Below are 9,735 nucleotides of genomic sequence, written 5' to 3' on the forward strand. Positions count from 1 at the left end.
TCTCAGCCTTTCCTCATGGGGGAAGGGCCACCTTGCCATCCACCAAGTACTAACTCTCTTGCTCACAGTCTCTTCACTTCACCACTCCCATCAGAGAAGGCCTTATTCAGGTGGAGCTGGCTGCACCACTATGGAAAATCACATGCCCAGGCAGTTCCTTTAGAAGCTAGATATGCTGGGCACAACTGTGTTTATCCAAACATTTGGGACTCAACCACATCTCAGAAGCAAAAGGAACGGAGGTACAGAGGTCACATTTAAGATCTTAATATTGCCTCTGTCATCTAACGAAACCAAAACAACAACAACAAAAGATACACATTAGGATGATTGGGGTAAATTAATAATGAGTTTTCCAACCTGCCCTCTCTTGAAGATGCATGTTATCTCAACAATGGCTTAAAAAAATAAATACAAGTCCTCACAATAAAAGGAAATGTGAAATTCTTTCAATGATGTATCAGTTGCTAAAGTATTGAGAGGCCTCCATCCCCTGAACTCACTTGTCCCTTCATTCAGGATACATTTATGAGAAACTTGCAGTATCTAAAATTGTTCAAATGCAGGTTTCCAAGTTCTCTGACCTTGTTAGCTCTAATGAGAAACCCGGGGCTGTGTCAAGGCTTAGGTTTCCTGTGGCAGCTGATGAACCCAGTGTTTCTACTCATGATGAGATCGACTGAACACAGGAAATGGCCAAGCATTTATTTCATGGCCTATGACAGGGATTCTGCTACAGTTACCCTTACAGAGAAGAATTTTCTGAAATAAAATTCTTCTTTTTCCGAAGCTAGAAGCATCCTATACTGGACATTTCTGTCCTCCCATCATTTTGTCCTCCCATCATTTCTCAGTGCTATGTCGTTCTGCCTGTTGAAGAGTGGCTTATCCATTTGAGAAACTCCAAGTCTAGTGGAACAGCCAGGGATTCTCTGCCATCGATTGAAGGCACCTAATGCCACTTATTAGAAAACCAAGTTCTATCATTGCTGTTTCTCTTATCCTGTCCTCACCAAATTATTCACCTAACCAGACATTCTCCTACCATCTGTCTGCCTGCTTCCCAAAGAAACACTGCTGGGGTTCGAAGTGTGGCTCATGTGGTTGAGCACTTGAAAGCATTTAATGCAGAGTTCAAACCCCTTTCTTGGAGAAATAGTGGGGAAAGGGAGGGAGGAAAGGAAGGAAGGTAGGAAGTAATGAAAGAATGAAGGAAGGAAGAAAGGAAGGAAGGAAGGAAGGAAGGTAGACAGGAGAAGGGAAGGAGAAAGGAAGGAATAGGGAAAAAGAAGGGAAGGTGAAGGAAACGGAGGGGTAGGAGCGGAGGGAATAGGAAGGGCAGGGGAGGGGGAAGGGAAGGGAAGCAGAGGGGAGGGGAGGGGTGGGGAGGGAAGGGAAGAAGGCTGCCACACCATGGAAAAGCAAACTTACTCAATTAGAAATGGAGTTTTCTAAAAATGTTCTTGGAATCATGAGAACATGAACCACATGCTATATCTATACTTAGTCATAAAAATAAAAGACATTTATTTTAATCTAGCAGCTATTTCTTTCCAGAGTGTGACTAACATAGCAATCAAGTTATACCTGACTAAAAAAAATTAAAGACAGAATGAGCTGCCGAATCCATAACAGAAGTACTTATGAATAATTCAGCCCACATTCCTATGCATATCATGGCCGGCTGATTCCAGGTCGCTGCAGCCTTACTTTCCAGTTGGTTCGAGACAGAGATATCTGTAGTACACTGGCAGTTGTCAGTGTGAGATGTTCATTCCTGTCTAAACTGACATACAGAACATTTCTGGGGTAATACAAAATAACTTACCCAAACAAATATTTTTTATATAACTACACCAGGATTTTAATAAGAAAATCTGTCATATTTCTGAAAATGTAGAATGGAAACTAGGTTTAAAAAATTCCTGAAAGATGATATGGTTATAGTTAATATGGTTACTTAGTTGTAATTTCATTCAAATTGAAATGGGTGTGTGATGTGATTCTAAAGCAGTGTGATTTTTTGTGCTAGTCTTCTATCGCCACCTGGTGGCAGTTATATGTACTAACATAGGGCCCGTTGCGATTGTTGTTAGTTTGTATTTCTGGAGCAGTCCACTAGCCTATGGCTGTCATGGACAAGGCCAGCTTTCTGGAAGTTTTCCGCCACTGGTGGTGCACGGGGGATTTTATGTAGCTTTTGCTAACCAAAGGAAGACAATCCACATCTGAAAATATATGTGAACATATTCATCTTAATGATCACAAGGCTATACTACATTTTCTTTCCTCCCCTGTAATTTTTTCCAAACAACTTGAAAACATGCAGAATATATATTAACTCTAAATATTTAATTTATACACTATTTACTTTATAGTTGAGATGAGACATGTTTTTTCTTTTGTTTTCTTTTAAAAGAAACAACAGTGCAATATCATTCTTTCTGATGGATGAGTAGAGTTGAATTGTGTATACATATACACCACATTTTCTTGATCTATTCATCCACTGAGGGAGCATCTAGATTGACTTTATATCTTAGCAATGGTAAATAATGCTGCAATGAACCTGGTTGTGCTCTATTGGATAAATGCCCAGGTGAGGAATTCCTGGGTCATAGGGGATCACTATTGTACTGTTCCTAAGAAAATTGAAAGAGTTGGAAAAAATTGTGCTAAATGAGGCCAGCAGTTCGGCCTAATGGTAGAGTGCTTGCCTAGCATGCATAAAGGCATGGGTTCAATTCCTCGGTATCACATACATAGAAAAAAGACAGAAGTGGTGCTGTGGCTCGAGTGGTAGAGTTCTGACATTGAGAAAGCCCAAGGACAGTGCTCAGGCACTGAGCTCAAGGCCAGGACTGGAAAAAATTATGCTAAATGAAGTAATCCAGACACACTTATTTGTACTGGCTAGAGCGGAAGTAAGGCAGACAAACTCATTTGTGGTAGCTAGAATGTGCCTATAAACATACAAGTAAATATGCTGGGTGGTTTTCAAAAAAATACACTGGGACATGATAAAATACCTAAGATTCTATGCAGTAATACAGGAACATGATAGGAGGATATTCTTTGAAGAAGAAAACAAAGCAACTCCAGGAAATGTAAGTAAGAGGATTTTTTGCTTGTTGCCAATTTTTCTTTTTGTCTGTTTGTTCCTTTATCTGTCTTTGGAGTGTAAGAGGAGGCACAGTAATGGAAGGACAAATAGTGAACAAATGCCACAGTGATACTCAATACACATTATGTTCAACATGAGCTATACAACTTGTGGGTGGGGAGGGGAGAGAAAAACTGGGAAAGAATGGGAGAAGGAGTGATGCTGTAATTTAAATATCATATTTTAAGGATTTGATGAGCTCTTTCCACAATACCTTGTCCCTGAGGATTATAGGGAATACCTGTAATATGTTTGATTTCCAACTGAGGACAAAATTGTTTAAATGATGCACTAGTATATCCTGGCCCATTATCAGTTTTAATAAATTTTGGCTGAGGCAACACAATAAGGGAGGAAAGGACATGACTAATTACATTTTTTGTAGCCTCCCCTGTTTGAGGGGTGGCGAAAATAAATCCACTAAAAGTATCCACAGTAACATGTACATACTTCATTTTACCAAACGAGGGAATGTGAGTAACATCCATTTGCCAAATTTCTCCTGGAATTAAACCTCTAGGATTAACTCCTACGTGGGGTTCAGGCAAGAGTATAAGGCATCCCTTACATTGTCGCACGATGTGTCGTGCTTGTTCTCGAGTAACACCGTACCTAAGACGTAAGGTATGAGCGTTGAGATGATGGAGATCATGGGCTTTTTGTGCAAGGGATAATGGGGAAGGGTTAAGTGGAGTTTCAGCTAAACCAATTATACGGGTGGCCTGATCTACTTGTTATTTCCCTGAGCCAAGGGTCCAGGCAGCCCAGAATGGGCATGAATATGTCCAATAAAGAAAGGCTGGGCTCATTGAAGAGTAATATTTTGAAGCTCATAAAATAAGGGCGTAGCCCCGGAAGTAGGGCGAATATAGGGGACTATTCCCAAAGATGGCACGGAAAAGGCTATATAAGAGCTATCAGTGAACAAATTAAAGGGAGTATCTAAAAGATCTTGAAAGACCTTTAAAATGGCTTTTAATTCCACTAATTGGGCAGATTTTTCTCCCGTAAAAAATGAATATATTTCACCATTAATGAAATAAGCAGCAACTCCGTTTGAGGAGCCATCAGTAAAAACCAAGGCTGCATTCTTAATAGGACTTGATTTAGTTATTTTGGGGAAAACTACAGGGGTTCTATAAAAAAAACTGAATTAATTTGTCCTGGGGAAAATGGTTATCAATTTTACCTTGAATAGAGACTAGACCAACGGCCCATGAGGAATCATTTTGCATAAGCCACTGTATTTGCACAGTACTAAATGGGATAATAATAATATCAGGATCTTTGCCAAATAATTTTAAAGACTGCTCTCTGCCCAATTGTATAAGTTGAATTACTAAAAATGGGTATGTAGCAAGTATTTTTGAGGATGAGGCAGAGGAATGGACCCAATAAAGGGGAGAATTTTGCCAGAATAGTCGGGTAGGAGAAAAAGAGGAGGGAAATACAAGAAAATACAACGGCTTATCAGGGGAATAATAAGAAATATGCTGTTGTTTAATAGCTTTTTCAACCAATAGCAATGCTTGTCTGGCTTCAGGAGTAAGTACTCGAGGAGATAATGGGTCTGGATCTCCTCACAAAACATCAAAAAGAAGCTTAAGCTCTCCAGTGGTTAATTTTAAATAGGGACAGAGCCAATTTATATCTCCTAACAATTTTTGAAAATCATTAAGAGTTTTTAAGGAATCTTTACGTAATTGCATCTTTTGTGACATAATTTATTAGGGAAAAGCTCAAAGCCTAAAAATAATTGTGGTGGAACTACTGGAATTTTCTCTTCAGAAATTTGAAGGCCATGGGATTGTAATTTAATCATTAACTCATATGCTGCCTCGTAAAGAATGGATTGTTTTGAACCTGCCAAAAGAATATCATCCATATAGTGGATGACCTATAGGGTGGGAAATTTGAGCCTAAAAGGTTCAACAACTTGAGCAACATACTTTTGACAAAGTGTAGGACTATTAGCCATTCCTTGGGGCAATACCTTCCATTGAAAATGGGGATTTGGTTCCATAAAATTAGTTACTGGAAGACTGAAGGCAAAGCGCTCACAATCCCGGGTATGGAGAGGAATGGTGAAAAAACAATCTTTTAAATCTATTACCACTTTATGATATGAATTGGGAATGGCCACCGGAGAGGGCAGGCCTGGCTGCAGAGCCCCCATAGGAACCATTGTCTTGTTAATGGCGTGAAGGTCTTGTAAAAGGCGCCATTTTCCTGATTTTTTTTGTATAACAAATATGGGAGTATTCCAGGGTGAATTGGATGGCTCAATGTGTCCAGCAGCCAACTGTTCCTGCACCAACGTCAGGGCTGCAGACAATTTTATAGAGGAAAGAGGCCACTGGTCGATCCAGACAGGTTCATCACTTTTCCAAGTGATTTTATCCGCTTGGAGTGCAGCGGGAGCAGAGGCCTTTATAAAAAAAATTTGATAGCCTAAACCAAAGCGATCCAACTTAGGTGAAATATTTACTGGGGTGGGGATTCCCTGTCCTTCTTTACCCAAACCTTGTCTGGCAAATACCCCTGTGATAGCATTTCTTGGGTTATAACTTCATTGGGGCTACACATGATAACATTCATTTGTGAAAGGATGTCTCTCCCCCAGAGATTGACCGGTAATCCGGGAACAATAAAGGGTTTAACAGTCCCTGAATTACCTTCAGCATCCTCGCACTGCAATATTTTAGTGCTTTGTAAAGAGTCCTTTGCCTGGCCAATCCCCTGTAGATGGGTAAGGGATGCTTGTAATGGCCATTTTGATGGCCACAATTTATGAGAAATGCAGGTAGCATCTGCTCCTGAATCTAAAATGCCTTCAAACCATCATCCACCTAATTTAAGGCGGAGTACAGGGCGTTTGTCAGAAAGGCGTTGTACCCAATAAATATCCGAGGAACCGGGCTGAGAAGTCCCCCTAGCCTCGGTATTAACCCCTGGGGCAGAGGAATGCAAGGGTAAAGGCAAGGCTTGTGCAATTCTCTGGCCTGCAGCAATTTTTATAGGTCTGAGGGTGGAGCATGCCAAAATTTGAATTTCCCCAGAGTAATCATTATCCAAAATGGAGGGAAATATGAAAAGGCCCCGAATAGTAGAGGAGGCTCCTCCCAGGATCAAATAACAGGTATTAGGCGGAGGTGGGCCCAAAACACCTGTGGGTAAAATATAAATCCCTCCAGTAGGAGTTAAAATTGAGTTGGAGGTGGCACACAAGTCCAACCCTGCACTGCCTGGAGTGGCTTTAGAAAGTTGGTCTGTTGGTTTAAAGTGGGCTGAGTCATTGGCTGAATATTCCCCGTGGCCTGTGAGAATGGAATGGGTTGAGGGGGCCGGGGCTGGCCCCTTGGCCCGTTTCCCTGAAAAGTGAGCAAGGCTCTACCCCATAACATCCGTTTTTGACCTACATTAATTAGCCCAATGTTTACCCTTATTACATCTGGGACATACAGTGGTAGGTAAGAGAATCTTGGATTGTCCTGAGGCAACAGGCAGGGTAGTATCCAATTGTTGAGGGCACTGTTTGGCAAAGTGCCCAATCTGGCCACATTTAAAACAATGCTTAGCACTTTTCATAGGTTGTAATACAGATCCTATAGCCAGCTGAACGCCTTGTGTGATTCCCTGAGACAACTTGGAAGTAAAGGGATCTGCATCATGGCATAACCTAATCATTTCATCAAGGGTTTTATGTTTTACCTGCCCTCTAAGAATAGCGCGGCAGGTGGCATTAGCATTTTCAAAGGCCAATTGTTTTACAAATTTAGTCTCCTCTTCTGGACCCAAAACTCTCTCTGTCATTTCTAGTAATCTGCCTACAAATTCACTATAGGGTTCCTGTGGCCCCTGGATAACCTTGGATAGGGGTGTAATGATGGATCCTGCGGAAAGAATGGCATGCCATGCAGTGAAGGCGGCCTCCAAGGTCTGAGCCAAAAGGCCAACTGGAAATTTAACCTGTTTTTTTATTGAGCTATATTGGACAATTCCACTAAGTTTATCTGCAGTCCAACTACGAGTGGAAGTCTTTTTTTCATTAATATTGGCTTGAGCCTGGCATTTATCCAAAAATTCTGCCTTCCAAGTTAAATATTGGCCACGGGTAAGGGTAGCTTGTGTAACCTGATGCCACTCATCGGGGGTAAGATAAGAGCCTTAAGCATTGAATGTGTAAAAGGGGCATTGGGGCAATAATTGTGAACTGCTGAATTAATTTCTTTAAGGGCCTTAAACTTTAACTTTTTATAGGTGTTAGGGGAATCCTCATCATCACTAGCCTCTTTCTCTTCCACCTCAGAATTGGGGTCTATTTCCTCACCTTCCTGGTCTTCTCTAATTCCAGTGACTGAAGCAGTTTTGGTTTTGGCTCCTGAGCGAGTCATTACAGGAAAAGCCAAAGCAGGCAAGGCGCGTCCCTGTTTGGAATAGGTAGATTTTTTATGAGTGTCAAAGGCAATCTGGTTAATGGAATCGTGCAGGGAGCCAAGGCTCACTGAAAGCTGGGAACATGCTTTTTGTAGCTGGGATACCTCTTTTAAACCTGCAACATGCTGTGACAAATAATTTTTTGTCTGTATAAGGGCTGCCTTATGGGCATCAATGGACAGTGGAGGAAAATAAGCGGGAGGGTAAGGGGGAGGTCTGGAATAAGTAACAGAAATGGGGGCTGGGTGTTGACAACTATTGGCTTGTTGTTTAAAGCTTTCTTCTGGCAGGGGTGGCATATCTTTGGGTATTTTTTCAAAAACAGGGAGGGTCAAAGGAACTTCCCTATCAGATTGAACTTTCTGGCTATCTATGATGGGATCAAAAGATTTCAATAGATCAAGGAATTTGTTATAAGGTTTTTTTGGGATTTTCTCCTATACTGGGCATGGGTATAACTACCGAAGGGCAAGGTGATGGAGGGACAGGTTCCATAGGGGAGTGGATTGAGGCGGCCAAAGCGGGACGAGAGAGGGGTGCAAGGAAAGCCTCGGCTTCAGAAATAACTTTGGCAGATCCTGGCCCTTCATTTAAAACATCATTAATAAGGTTCCAATAGCTAAATATTCTGGTAGGGACTGCATCTGGCCTCTTTGTGGCAGGAGCGCATTTAACTCCCTCCCTTTTTCCATGTAAGAGGATGTATAGTGGGTCCACTAATTACAACGCAGGGGGAAGTTTCCACAATAAACAAGAAAAATTGAACTAAATCCTTTTTCTTAACTCTGACTCCTCTTTCCCTGAGGTATACTTTAAGGTCCCGAATAAATTGGGCCTCCTTAGACATATGATCACCCATCTTAGACTGGAACGGAGAAAAATCTGCTTACCAGAAGAAGGCCTTTCTCATGAGCGGTGAGAATGTCTTCTCCAATTCTTTGTCCACTCCCTGGGAGTCTTTTGTGTGGCTAGTCATGTCTCTGTCCAGCAGAATGTCTGTCTCTCGGGCCACACGTTGGGCGCCACTTGTCCACAGTTATTTGGGGGAAACAAGGGGGACACAGCCTGAAAATAAGAAGGGTGAGAAAGAAGAGTGAGACCAAGCAATATGTTGTCAAGGTCTGTTTATTAAAATTTTTTAGCAGCCTTTTAAGCAGTAGCTAAGAGGAAATAGGGAGGGGGAAGCAGGGCGGTGGCATTCCGCTTGCTGATGTTTACGGTAAGTCTCTACCTATGTAAAACATCTGGTGATCAGGTCATTGTGACTATTCTCAGAATAATATGACTCATGAATATTGCCAGGTGAACGGCCATCAGTCTTTAAGATTAAGCAAGGCCTGGAGGCCTACCCAGGCTAGGGTCTACAACATTACACTTAACAGGAAGAAACAAAATAACCTCTGCTTTACCTCTATGGTGATAATTCTAAAATTTCAGCAAAAAACCCTGATTTCTTTCACAGTAATGAGCCTTACGTGTCTTGCTTCTGTCTGTCTCATACATTTCTACTTCATTCCTTGCTCTGTGCCAGGTACCATCACCACAGCCTGCTGTTCCCAGATCATTCTCCTGTTTTTATTTTTCCTTTTTTCCATTACCATAGCCTTACACCCTTGCTCTACTTTTATAAATTGATGTCTGGTGCTCTACCACTTGAGCAATACCTCTAGGAGAGCTATTTTGCTAGCTAATTAGAAATCAAATCTTGCAGATTTTTCTGCCAAGGGTTGGTTTTGAATTGTGATACTCAAATCTCAGCTTCCAAATATCTAGGATTCAAGGGGTGAGCCACTTGCACCTGGTTTTGAATCCGGAAGTTTCATGACCACCCAAACACAGCTTTACTCCAATTTCATCTCCAGACTTTCCATTGCTAGCCTTATCAGCTACTGACTGAGCATTTGAAACATGTTTGTGTGAACTAAATGTGCTCAGAGTATATTTTACATAAAAAAATGTAAGAGTTAGCAGGAATTTCAACGTAAACACTGCCCGGCACTGGTGGCTCAAGACTGTAATCCTAGCTATTCAGGAGCCTGAGATCTGAGGATTGTGATTCAAAGCCAGCCTGGGCAGGAAAGTATATGAGACTCCAGAAAAGTGGAGGTGGCTCTGTGGCTTAAAACCTTGAGCAC

The sequence above is a fragment of the Megascapheus bottae genome, unplaced genomic scaffold, assembly GCF_031878675.1.
Source record: "Megascapheus bottae isolate mThoBot1 unplaced genomic scaffold, mThoBot2.hap1 HAP1_SCAFFOLD_163, whole genome shotgun sequence".
Taxonomy (NCBI): domain Eukaryota; kingdom Metazoa; phylum Chordata; class Mammalia; order Rodentia; family Geomyidae; genus Megascapheus; species Megascapheus bottae.